Raw genomic sequence first — 13,899 nt, 5'->3', positions numbered from 1 at the left:
CAAATTTTATCCTACTTTGCTTTCCCTTCAGCACCTACTGTCATGCTGTGCCCAGAGTATGTAATGAAATAACAAGAATAACATACACCAATTTTATTTGGGAGTCTATGCTCTTCAAAATATTTTCACAAATCTTATATTTATATGGAAACTGGAATTTACATTTGTTGAATTAATGCATTTTGACTATATGTGAATTATTACAAATATCTAATTTGATCCTCAGAGGTTGAAAAATTTTATCTTTAACACAATATAGATAAAGAAACCAAGCTTCAGATTAAACTATTTTAAAGGACTTATATGTTATGTTGGCTAATAGAACATAATAATAATTTTTTAAAAAGAGAGACTTATATGTAGTCAGGAGTCAGTACTCAGTCTTTGTCATCTTACTCTAATCCTTTGCCCTTTGTAGTAATCTAAAATTTTCTTAGTTAATTAAGGATTGGATAAATGAAGAAATAATTAATTGAATTGAGGAAGGAAGAAATGATTGTGTGAATTTCTCTTTTGTCACCATGTTCCATTCATCATCCATCTTGTATATCCTTCCTCCACAAACATCAGATAACAATGGTCTCCATGCTTTTTCATTTCTAATAGTTGCCTCACATTTGTGACAGCCATTTGATATCCACCACCTAGTGTTTCACTTTCTTAACTTCCAACTTATCATCTTTTCAATTTATTCTATTCTTAAAGTGAGAATCATTTTCCTCATATACTATTTGGATCACTCATACTAGACATACCAGTGGATTCTCACTGCCCAGTCTACCTGGTACACACCCTTGAGCTTCTTAACTACCCCCCTACTTTATTTTCTTGAGTCCTCATATCACCTATTATAACATCAAAAAAGCAAATCTATTCTCTCTCTTTTGTTTATTATTCTTGCGTCTTTGCCTTTCTTTGTCACTTACTCTCTATGAATTCATACTATTCTTTTTTTTTTTTAAAGATTTTATTTATTTATTTGACAGAGAGAGACACAGCGAGAGAGGGAACACAAGCAGGGGGAGGGGGAGAGGGAGAAGGAGAAGCAGGCTCCCCGCAGAGCAGGGAGCCCGATGTGGGACTCGATTCCGGGACTCCAGGATCATGACCTGAGCTGAAGGCAGTCGTTAAATCGACTGAGCCACCCAGGCGCCCGGATTCATACTATTCTTTTCTTCAGTTGATACCGTATTCAAACTTTACATCCTTAGGAAATAATTCTAACTACTACTTTGGGGATGCTACAAGAACTTGTGTTACATAGCCTCTAAAATGTCTTTTATATATGTCCTTGTATAGATAAGCTAATTTTTATAGTCTCTTTTACGTTTAGATTGTTAATCTTATATTTCTTTTATATCTTCCTTAGCTGCCTCTGTGAAGTCACTATCAAAGTATGTTGTTAAAAAGTGGTTTCTTGCCTAGGAAGGCATAGCTCTTTTTTGTAAGATTTTATTTATTCATTTGTCACAGAGAGAGAGAGAGTGTGCGCACATAAGCAGGGGGAGTGGCAGGCAGAGGGAGAAGCAGACTCCCCACAGAGCAAGGAGCCCGATGCAGGACTCCATCCCAGGAGCCTGGGATCATGACCTGAGCCAAAGAGACGCTTACCTGACTGAGCCACCCAGGCATCCCAAGGCATACCTCTTCACAGGGCCTTTTAGGCCTTCAAACAGTAATTCCTCAGTTACCTTTCAAGGTACATCAGCAGACAAAAAGTAATGTTCTCTGTTTCAAAGACTTCACTGAGTTAGCAATGGATAGTACAACTTGGTAAGATAACCAGAGTAATTTCTGTATGTTGTTAATATGTCTGATAAAATGAGGATCTCTTTTGTACTGCCTCAAACTTTCTCTTTTTCTTAGAAACAACATCCAGGTTGTATATAACCTCAGACTAAAAACCTTATGCTTGTCCTGAAGAGAGCAAAGTGTACATAATAAGCATAATACATGGAGAACAGTCTCCTTCAAACATAGCTGTAAAATATCTACTGGTTGACTAGAGAAGAATATAAGCAAAGGAGCAACCACCTTTCCCAAAAAAGACAGATATTCCATAAGCTACCAGGAAAATAAAAACAAGATTTAAAGAACTCTGCTAAAATAGATAATGAGAAGCAAAAAGAAAAATAATAGACAACTTTGGGAAGAGATATAATAATGATGATTAAATAAAGCTTAGAGAACACAGGCAAAACGTCTGAAATGAAGGCAGAGAAACATTTAGTGAGAGGTTTTTATCAGCTGGAAAATAGCTGTCATATGTATATGGGTCAGTGCATTTGATACATGAAGTTGCCCTAATGATTATACAAACGAATTTTCTCTCTCACACGCTGTTCTCTCAGAGGAAAGAAAACCAAGGCTCTTAGCTAAGGCACTCTTTTCATCTGGCAAAAGATACTCTGCTAATTTTGATTTCCAACATTTGTGAGTAGATTTAAAAGTCTTCTGGCTGCTGTGATACCTTCTTTGTCTTGGTTTTACTTGTGACCCCATATAGACAATGGAGGCCGCCATGTGAGAGGAACTTCAGTTTCCTGTAATATCCACATTCAAACATATTTCTTTCTGTTCACCCATCTCTCCTTCCTCCTCAGTTCAATTCAAAGACATTTTATTTTTTTTTTTCACGATAATGATCTGAACTCAGCTCTGGATCCCATCCCTTTCCACCAACTTCAATTTCCTCATTAATTATACCATTTCTCCACCTCCACCCCCTTCTTCCTCCTGAATACTTTTTATTACATCAAGTCCCTCCTAATTTAAGCAACAGCAACAACACCAAAAAAAAAAACAAAAAACAAACAAAAAAAAACCCCTGAAAAACAACTAAAAAGCCAAAACACTCTGTTCTTTATTCCTTTTATCATCTTAAACTGCTCCATACTTCTCAGCCAAGTTACTCAGTAACAGTAACATCCCTAATGCTCAGTGAGTAGTTACAATATATCAGGCATTTAAATATTCTATGTGTATCAGTGCATTTAATTCTCTTAATTAGGTACTTATGATATTACTTTTCCCTTCATACTTTAGCCCTCCACAATCTCTGGTGAAAATGTCCCTGCAAACTTCTACTTCTTGAAACCAATGGGAAAATATCAACTTTATTTTATTTGACCTATGTGAAGCATTGACCCATTACTTTTTTCTAGTTTTTCTTTATTGCATTCAATTTTCTTCCATTAAGTCCTCTTTCCACTCCTCTGATGTGACTCCTTTTCACTTTACAATCCCTTGCTGGATAGTTTCATTCATGCCCATTGCTTTTCCCAAATATAGATATGTTAGTGGTTTTTAACTCATTCTCCACCATAGATTTTTTTCCTTAGTTCTTATCTCTGATCATCTACTAGATATGTCTACAGCCCAAGCACTGTGAATTTTTGAAAATCAACATCGTTCTCAAGTATGGCCATCCACCCAGTTCCTCAAGCACAACATTAGAGTCACTCTTGTTTTCTCACTTTCTTTTTACCTCTTACAACCAAATAATCAGAAAGACCTATGACCTGCATTTTATCATCTCTTATATGCAGTACCTTTCCTATATCTCTTTACTATTCTCGTAGTTTAAGACCTTATAATTCAACCCACATATTTATTACAAAAATTTCTCCACTAATCTCCCTCTTTCAGTCTCATTTCCTTCTAATCTATTCTATCACTTAAATGATTTTCCTAGAATTCATATCAGTCAGGGGTGCCAGGATGGCTCAGTCAGTTAAGAATCCAGCTCTTAATTTTAGCTTAGATCATGATCTCAGGGTCCTGGGATTGAGCCCCACGAAGGGCCCCATGCTCAACGGGGAGTCTGCTTGAGGATGTCTCTTCCTCTTCCTCTGCTCCTCCCTCTGCTCACACACACACTCTCTCTCTCTCAAAAAAAATAAATCTTTAAAAAAATAAATAAAATTCTTATCAGTCTTAGTGCCTCTCTCTTTAAAGACTCTCTTTTTCTTTTTTCTGTCCAAGACCAAAATTATCATGATATATCAGAGTCCTGCAGATGCAATCTTGCTTTTTTTTTTCTTAGTGGGAGTTATTGCAGTCTATATCAAATAATTCATAGCTTTCTAACCATACAGTGAACTTATTCTCTATTATGCTCTTGTACATGCTATTCTCTTTGCACAGAATATTTAACAGTAAATTAAATGTTCTTTTATTCAATATTTCTATTATAGAACTTGAATCAAATATTTCCATAATCTACTATTATCTCTTCTTGAACTTCTTCATATGAATTTGTATTTTTATTATGGATAATAATAAAGTCACATATATCTAGGTAAGCATTCTTTTTGTTTGTTTGTTTCCTAGCTGTAAAGTTATTTCAAGTATTTTTGAGTGTGAATCTCTCTTTCTAAATACTTTTTTTTTACAATGGTGAGAAATTTCAGATCTAAGGATCTTAATAATTTTGCAATTCAGTAGGTCAAAATACCTTTGTAGTATTATCCTCTCTTATTAGAGAAGGGTGAAAAAACTTTCTCAGGAGGACATAATCTTTGTGAAAGTCTGAAATATGTGAAGCTTGTGTGCTAAGCTGGATTTTCTAAATTTATTTAATCAGTCTGTCATCAAAACTAATAACACCTCCCAAGGCTGGTTGGATCGTTTGGCACCTAGAATAAGCCATGCTTACAATGGACACTTGGCTTATGAGTGATGGATTTCACATAATGTGTCTGTCTCCTGCATGGAGACAGGGGCCCTTTGATCCATTCAGATCATTCTTTACACCTAAAGAACTGAAAATCAGGGCAATACAGTCTTAATTTTTTGCTCTATATCCCTCAGTCCTTTTTACTACATCCATTCTCTCTTTTACATTGAAAAGGAGGTTAAGAGAGATCACTACTTTGTCTCAGTATATAAAAAAGTGTTACACACATGCACACAAAACTGATGGAAAAAAACATGGGCAGAGGACCTGAATAGACATTTTTCCAAAGCAGATAGTACCCAACATCACTAATTGTCCTGGAAATGAAAATCAAAACCACAATGAGATATTCCCTCACACCTGTTAAAACAGCTACTATCAAAAAGACAGAAAATAGGGCGCCTGGGTGGCTCAGTTGGTTAAGCGACTGCCTTCGGCTCAGGTCATGATCCCGGAGTCCCGGGATCGAGTCCCACATCGGGCTCCCTGCTCGGCGGGGAGTCTGCTTCTCCCTCTAACCCTTCCCCCTCTTGCGCTCTCTCTCTCACTCTCTCTCTCTCTAATAAATAAATTAAAAAAAAAATCTTAAAAAAAAAGACAGAAAATAACAAATGCTGGTGAGGATGTGGAGAAAAGGGAATCCTGTGCACTGTCAGTGGGAATGTAAACTGGTGCAGCTACTATGGAAAATAGGATGGAGATTTCTCAGGAAAATTAAAATGAGCTATCATATGATCCAGCAATCCTATTTATGGGTCTGTATTCAAAGGAAATGAAAACAGGATCCTGAAAAGATATTGGCACTCAGATGTCCACTGCAGCATTATTCACAATAGCCAAGATATGGGAACAACCTAAGTGTTCCTCACTGGATGAATGGATAAAGAAGATGTGATATCCATAAACAATGGAATATTATTCAGCCACAAAAACGAAGGAAATCTTGGCATTTGTAACAGGGATGGACCCCGAAGACATTATGCCAAGTGAGATTAGTCAGAGAAAAATACTGTATGATCTCACTTATATGTGAAATCTAAAAAAAACCCAAAACCAGACAAACAAAAAACTGAGCTCATGGATACTGATAACAGATTGGTGGTTGTCAGAAATGGGGGGAGGGGAGGGGAGGGCAAAATACGTAAAAGAGGTCAAAAGGTACAAACCTCAGTTATAAAATAAATAAGTCCCGGGGATGTAATATACAGCATGGTGACTAAAATAATACTGTATTCATATTTGAAAGTTGCTAAGAGAATAGATCTTAAAAGTTCTCATCACAAGAAAAAAATTTTTCTAACTATGTATGGTGATGGATGTTAACTAGACTTATTATGGTGATCATTTCACAATATATATACATATTGAATCATTATGTTGTACATCTGAAACTAATATAATGTTATATATCAATTACATCTCAATAAAAAAAATAAAATGTGTTAATGCTAATATGTTTTTGTTAGCATTATTTCCAAGCAAGTCCTCTATAAGCTTGATGGATGGTTGCAAAAAATTTCAAATCCTTAGGCAAAATCAGAAGGGAGAAAAACCATAAAAGACTTAGCTGTAGGAAACAAACTGAGGGTTGCTGGAGGGGAGATAGCTGGGGGGATGCGGGTTCCTCCATGTTTTATCTCTCAGATAATTTTCAATGTCCAATCAATTCTCAATTGTCCTTTACTTCCTTTACCATGAAATGAAGGATCTCTATTAGATTATCTCCAAATGTTTCCAGGTCTGGAGTTCTATAATTTTACAACTCCTGAGTAAATTATTACTGAAAAAAAATATTTTTTCAATTCCTTACCAACAGTCAATTAGCCTGTTCATTTAGTAATTCAATAAGTACAAGTTGCTCTCAAGCTAATACAATCACTTCCCCAAATTGGCAAGGAGAAAGTAAGAGCTTGAGCCTGTTTTATACTTTGGTTCTTTACACTCATCTCAGCGGTGATACAGTGCATTTCTGAAGAAAATGATGGATGCAGCTAAGGCTGGGTCAGGATGATTCACCTACACAGTAAAATCTGAAAGGCATGGTTAAAATTTTCAAAGAGTTAAAGTTCTAAGCTTGATAAATTTTCACTCCATTTAAAGATTTAATTTGTTTTAGAGGGAGAGAGAGAGAGAAAGCAGAGAGCACGTGGGGGAGAGGGGCAGAGAAGGCAAACTCCATGCTCAGCACGGGGCTCAACGTGGGGCTCAGCGTGCGGCTGGATCTCAGGACCCTGAGATCATGACCTGAGTCAAAACCAAGAGCTAGACGCTTAACTGACTGCCACCCAGGTGCCCCAATTTTAACTTCATTTAAAAATACACTAGCAAGCACCTGAAAGCCTAATATAAATATCTAAAAATCATTTACACTTTTACTTATTCTTAAACATTGGTTATTTTCATTAATATAACTAGTCAAGACCCACTATAGATATAATCATCTACAAATGAGGGTTACTACTAAAATTTACAAATCCACTAATAAATAAAATGCCCTGAGTCACAGAAGAGTCTTCTGAATCAGAATTTATCTGATTTTATTCTTGAACAAATTTGAAGATTACATAACATTATATATGGGGTGCTAGAAACCTTTTCCTTTCTATTCAATGAAAATGTGAAAGTCTCAATAGTTAGATATTTATATAAGTTGTTATATTCATTCATTTGCACACTCAAAATATATTTATTGAGTACTTACTAAACACAAAGACAAAATCCCTAAAGATATTTTTTTCTTATCAAATATAACAACATATTAAAGTCTACCATAATCAACCTTTTCAGTCATACCGCAATGTCACTTAGCTATCAGATCTTTTAAGAGAAGGCTTTCAAATAGAAGTAGAGAAAATATGAGGACAGGGGCAGGTTAAAAGACACAGAAGAGACCATGAGTGCCACAGTACAGAATTAAACTATATCAAAATTTCATTGAGTACAATTCCTGCGAGAATGAACATGATCTGTTAATAAAACTTGAGAGTTATACTGTGGATACTAGAGTTTTATAAATAGGGCAAGACCAATGGACAAAGATGCCACATCAAGAAATAACATGAAGAAAAGAATAAGCAAACCTTTAACAAAACATCCTTTTATTGTAGTCTAATTAAAATTCCAGCAATGTAGATTTAGAGGTATTCAAGAAGCCATACACTGCATTAAACCACAGCTCCTGACATACATACTGATTTTGACTTCTATGGCTCAGTTGTTAAGTGTCTGCCTTCCGCTCAGGTCATGGTCCCATGGTCCTGGGATCAAACCTGGGATCAAACCCCCCATCGGGCTCCCTGCTCCATGGGAAGCCTGCTTCTTCCTCTCCCACTCCCCCTTATTGTGTTCCCTCTCTCGCTGTGTCTCTGTCAAATAAATAAAAAAACTTTAAAAAAAGAACAGTTTAAAAAAAAATAAAGGGTAGATTTTTAAATTTTTGTTTTGTTGTTGCGGTTGCTTTGTTATTGTTGGGTTTTGTTTATTGGTTTTGTTTTTTTTTTTGGTATAACCCAAAATAAACATCTGATACTAACATTTCAGTAGAATCCAGTAGCACAAGTCAGAGTTATAAAGATACATTTTAGCTACCATGTCTCTCACTACTTTGGTCTGATTATTTCTAGGACAAGGATGGTGTATGTTTGGTGTCTGAAAGTTTCAAAACCTAATGCATATTTTAAGGTACCTACAGGGTTGTTCAACCGTATGTTGAGATGATCAGGGCCTTGAGAGGAAAACATTGTAGACATAAACAAAAACAATTCAAATGAGAAAATACAGAGGCTATTTACTCAGAGTTTGCTATAACAAGGGAGTCAGCCATCATTTGAATTTGGTCTAGATTCAAAGGCAGGCTATGGGGTAGCAAAACTTTATAATGAAAAAGGGAAGATTTCAAGTATGACTTAACTGGACGTGGTTGTAGGTGGTTGTCCTGGGGAAGCTGAAGGCCCACTCACTAGCAGTAGGGTGTTCTATGTAATTGATTAGGGAAGCATATTTAGCTTTCTGTAGTTAGTTCTGAGCCGGAAGTAGGAGCAAAAAAATGAAGAAGACTGGCAGTTACTGACCACGTCCTAACGATTCTGGACTGGTTGCTGCACAGCTTGTGGGTCAGAGTTCTGTTGTCATGTAGGCTGGACATGGTCCAATTTGCATATTCATTCTGTCAGCATTTAATAGGATAGATCAATAAATGTATATTTTATGGTATCATGTCACACTCTTTTATCATTTCTGAAAGAGGAAGGAAAAGAGTGAAATGTCAGTTCAATAAATAATCCTGAAAAGGAATTATACAACATTTATTTTGACAGCAACAATGTTGAATGCCTCATAGGGTGACACTTTTAAATTTTTTATGCTGGGGAAAAAAAGCAAGAAAGGGCAGAAGTGCATGATTCTCCAACTCAAAACCATACTTCGACAATGACACAAATAGGAGTCTGATTTTTGGGTTGGAGACTGAGGACATTTGAAAGGCCTAAGTCAATAAATGTCAACAAAAGAAAGGAATGTGAGGCATGGCGCCATATATCCCCTGAACATGCTGGTGATTACACACACCGGTGATTAAGAGTGCCCATCTGGGCTTCTGAAATGCACTTTGTGAGCTCAGGTGGGTACATAATGCCAGTGTTGTGAATAATTCCCTGGTTAACCTGGCCTGGCTTCCTGTGCCAAGATAAGCAGAAATCTGAAGTAAAACTTCCTCTCCACAAAGAAAAATAGTTTTGTAGTTGTTTTGTTTTTTTAAGCGAAACCTACTGCCATTCCGATACACACCACCCAATGCACACCCATGTAGCCCCCATTAACCGAGAAAACAAAGCAAGAGTTGTGCCTCTCTGGCTCCTGAGTTCAGCTCTCATGTTTTGACACCTGCTGGGCATAATGGTACCTCTGAGTTTGCTTCCAGAAAGCCATGATTACCTCAGGCTCTCCTGAACTGACCACTGTTTCTAATTATTGCAACATGGGAAGCAAAAAAGAAACTATTCTGCAAGCAAATGTTTCACAAAACTATAAGCTAAAAAAAGAGTTGCTTGATAGGATATAAAAATACAGTGGTGCTGTTAGGAAAAAGCTATTTGTTTTTCCTTTTGGGAAACATTTTCATTTTCAATATGCAGGCAGATCTCCAAAATCTACATTATAGATAGGAGAGGGTGAATGGATAATGCAGTACAGTATAAAATCCAAAAGTCATTTGTGGTTCGGTTTGGAAAGGGTTATGGAATTTTTTTTATTCTCCAAATACACTTCGATTATACAACTTGCACTACATAAATTCAAAGATGTGGAAATTACAGTAATCATCCAAGTGATCTAATTAGTGTATCTGCCTGTCTAGGTGACCTGGGTGAATATAACTTTTTTTCCTGAATATAATTTTTAAATGCCTATGTTAGCCGTGTAATTCTTTCTTTTTTATTTTGGTAATCTTTTTTAAAAGTTAAATTCCAGTTATTTCAGTTACAGTAATATTAGTTTCAAGTGTACAATAATATAGTGATTCAGCACTTCCATACAACACTTGGTGTTCATCACAAGTGCACTCCTTACTCCCCATCACCTATGTAACCCAGCCCCCACCCAGCCCCCTCTGGTAACCATCAGTTTGTTCTCTATAGTTAAGAGTCTTTTACGTTTGCCTCTCTCTCTCTTTTTTCCCCTTTGCTCCTTTGTTTTGTTTCTTAAATTCCACATATGAAATCCATGGTATCTGTCTTTCTCTGACTTATACTGCTTAGCATAATACTCTCTAGCTCCACCCATGTCATTGCAGATGGCAAGATTTCATTCTTTTTTATGGCTGAGTAATATTCCATTGTACTTTTTATAGCTTAGCTAACTTTCTGGTATTTTGCTCGTCCTAATACAAAAATCACTTTAAATTTCCTGGTCGTGGACCAAGGACAAATGAGAAGGAGAAAGCTGAAGATGACTGCTCAGCAGCAGACATAATCCTAACTGAGATAAAAATGTACACCAACCTCTTTATATTTTCTTCTCTTGCTCTCAAGAATGTTCTTGCTGCCCTATTCAAATCATCCTTCAAATATGCCTTGCTTCTCCTAATCTGACTACATGCCTTTGCTTATGCCCAGCCTCCTTCTAAGTTTCAATGCAAAACCTGTTTGTTCCACGGAAGAGTCTCTCAAGGCCACAGCCTCTTCTGAGCTTCTCTCCCACTTCAATTGTGAAACAGAAATCTTTCTAAAAGTATAGCATAACCTTTCAATCAATTTAAAAATTCTTTGACTAAAGGGACCCTTCCCAAATGCAGACTATTATTCAAAGTGCCTTACACATTTTGTTCTTAAAATTTGTTGATCGATAACTCCTTTTGGAAAAACACTGATGGCATTAAATTTTTGCTGCTAAAAATGATTTAAGCATGAATAGATAAAGCCTCAAACCTCTCTTTAAATGCCTAGCTATATGACATGCTTTGCTAGGGTCCAAACAAATGCAACTTCACATAAATTCTAGGAATTTCTAATTTTATCTAGTTCTTCCTTTTACATGTTTTATTTTTTTTTTAGATATGGAGCTCTTTGAACACATCTTTAAATATTTAAAAACATTTTTTAACAGGGAGCTCATTTTTCTCTTCTCCCGTCTAGTATGGGTTTTAAAAGTCAAATGACTCTACGTGCAAATCTTGATTTTGCCACTTGCTAATGCGTCAATAACATCTCTAAGATTTATTTACTTCTTCAGTAAAAGAGAACTGAGAACAGTAAAGCCTGTCTCATAGAGTGGGTATTAGTATAAAACACTTAGGTTGATAGTGAGGATTAAATAAAATTATAAAATGGCATTCAAGAAGGTCTGCTATTATTATTGCTATTACTTGGATATACGCTTTTTTATAGTCTCAAAATCCCCTTACTTAAATTCCCTTACTGAAAAGTTATACAAACTAAAGAATGAAGTTGTAAATCCTTAGTCCCAATTCCAGTTGCAGGACTTTCCTGGGGATAATATCAATCTAAAATAATAACTCTGTGGATACAAAGCATGGGATAGGTAAGCTGTATACACCTCCCGGATGTAGGCACAATTTGTTTTAAATGTACGTAGATATTGTAATTAATAAAACGCAACTGTATTAGGTTCATTGATACTTTTAGCAACTTTAACATTTTCTATATTAATAGCTATTTTAAAAATGCAAAGAAGAGGTGAGGAAACACTGTGTTATGGAATTTGTATATTCCTTCTGAAGAAAATTAGTAACTATTATGTTCTTCTCTCTATGATAAGAAATACAAAAATGCTTAAGATCTGGATCTTACCCTTAAAAAAGATCTTTGTTTACTCTGATACTGTGAGGGGTGGAATTAAAATAGTTTGATGAGGGGATCTTTCTAATTATAATATTTTTACAGCTTCAGAGAAAGTTTGAGAGAATAAATGAGGTATTTGGAAAAGATAATTGGAGGAGATAAATAGCTACATGCAATAGGGTAAGACAAAAGAAGTTGTGTAGGGAAGGATTTTGTAGCATGAACTGCCAGCAATTGCTGGAAAGGATAAATTTACAAAAACCAGGTCAGGCATTCCTATGGTAAAATATATCAGATTATGATTTAGATTGTGGCCATCAAAATGAAAGCAATGGAATGGATGCTTTATCCAGTGGGTCAATTAACTGGAGCCCATTATACAATAATGACCCACTATGACACTATGTGACTCTAAAAAATATTAAAGTAGATTTATATCGACTACTATGGAAAGCTCTCCAAGATATAATATTCAATGTAAAATCATAATGATGAACGAATAGATAATGTGACCTTAATGATCCTACTTGTATAAAAAAGTGGTATAAATATAAATGTGTGTATATACATTTATATACGTTTTTCTGGAAACAAATGCAAGTACATGTTAGCTTTTAACTCAGAAATAGGACTCGTGTTTGGATTTGAGTAAGTTATTATCATTGTTGAGAGTCTCCAAAGAGATTTCTAATAAATAGATTTCTTCTTCCCCACCAAAGCCATTAGTCATTTGAGAAATAAAATAATGGAGGAAAAAACCACCTCACTTTCATGCAGATTTGGGTCAGAATGGAGTAAATTGTGGAGTGTGAAACTCAAATAGATCTGCTAACTAAATATCAGAAAGAGACAAATTTACCCATGTCTCCCCATCCCAGTCTTTTACCACCTGCGGATGCATCCACCCTGGAGAAACAGTGGACAGCTTATTCCTTGAAGATGGACAGATCCACAGATGAGAAAGGAGAGTAGAAGTAACCCAAACATGCCTATCCATTCCTGTCAAATTTACCAAGATGATAATTTGCCTATATTACCGAATTTCCCAGTATGATATTTCTTTAGGAGTAGAGTGAGTAAAGGGGAAAATAGAATCATAATTTGCTCATAGAGGAAATCTGACTTAGGCCAAGAGTGAGGAAAGGTCCCTCTTACAGTCATTTGATACTTTCCTGTAACATTTTAATTTTTTACCATGTGCAGATTGTACTTTTATAATAAAGCCAGTTGAATATTTTTAAAGTATATTCTTACTCTATAATTTTATAACCTTGAATAACAACTAGAACTGTCTAGAAATGAAAAAAGACTGCCTTATAATTTATTCTTTCATTTAATTGCTATATGCCATAAATTGCTTTCATTATTGGAGATACAGGGCTCCCTGGCAGCTCTGAATAGACTAGGTTATGGGCGGGGGGGATGGAAGCAGAGAGGTAACAACTGTGTCTCCCATCACGGGAGCTGTCACAGAACTAGAGGTCTTGTGATCCATTGGTAGAGGATTTTGGTAGACTAGGATATTAGGACTGGGAATGATCTGCATTTTGAGACCTGGATGAAAGTGAAGCCCATAAGTGGAACATGTAAGTTGGGTCAGAGCACAGAAGGTGGGGAGACACAGACCAAGAATGCTGAAGACATAAAGGCAGAGTAACCTGTATAGTAGTTATTCCAACAAGGAGTATAGTCACTGAATCATAAAGATATAAAAAAATGCTTTTTGGGTAGTTCAACATGTTAGAAAAGATGTTTTATGTGGAAAAATATCAATGAATTCAGTTTAATTAAGGGTAGAATTAGATCTTGAACACTTACTGATTAGCTACCATTGGCCAGAGACTATACTAGCCACTCTCAGATACCACTTGAGTAGGCAGAACCCCTGCCCTCAGGAGCTTATAACCTCTTGGGAGAAATAATATA

The sequence above is a fragment of the Mirounga angustirostris genome, unplaced genomic scaffold (genome assembly GCF_029215605.1).
Source record: "Mirounga angustirostris isolate CCGP_5_RB_7025 unplaced genomic scaffold, mMirAng1.0.hap1 SCAF_5, whole genome shotgun sequence".
Lineage (NCBI taxonomy): Eukaryota > Metazoa > Chordata > Mammalia > Carnivora > Phocidae > Mirounga > Mirounga angustirostris.
Note: the sequence above shows the minus strand (reverse complement) of the source record.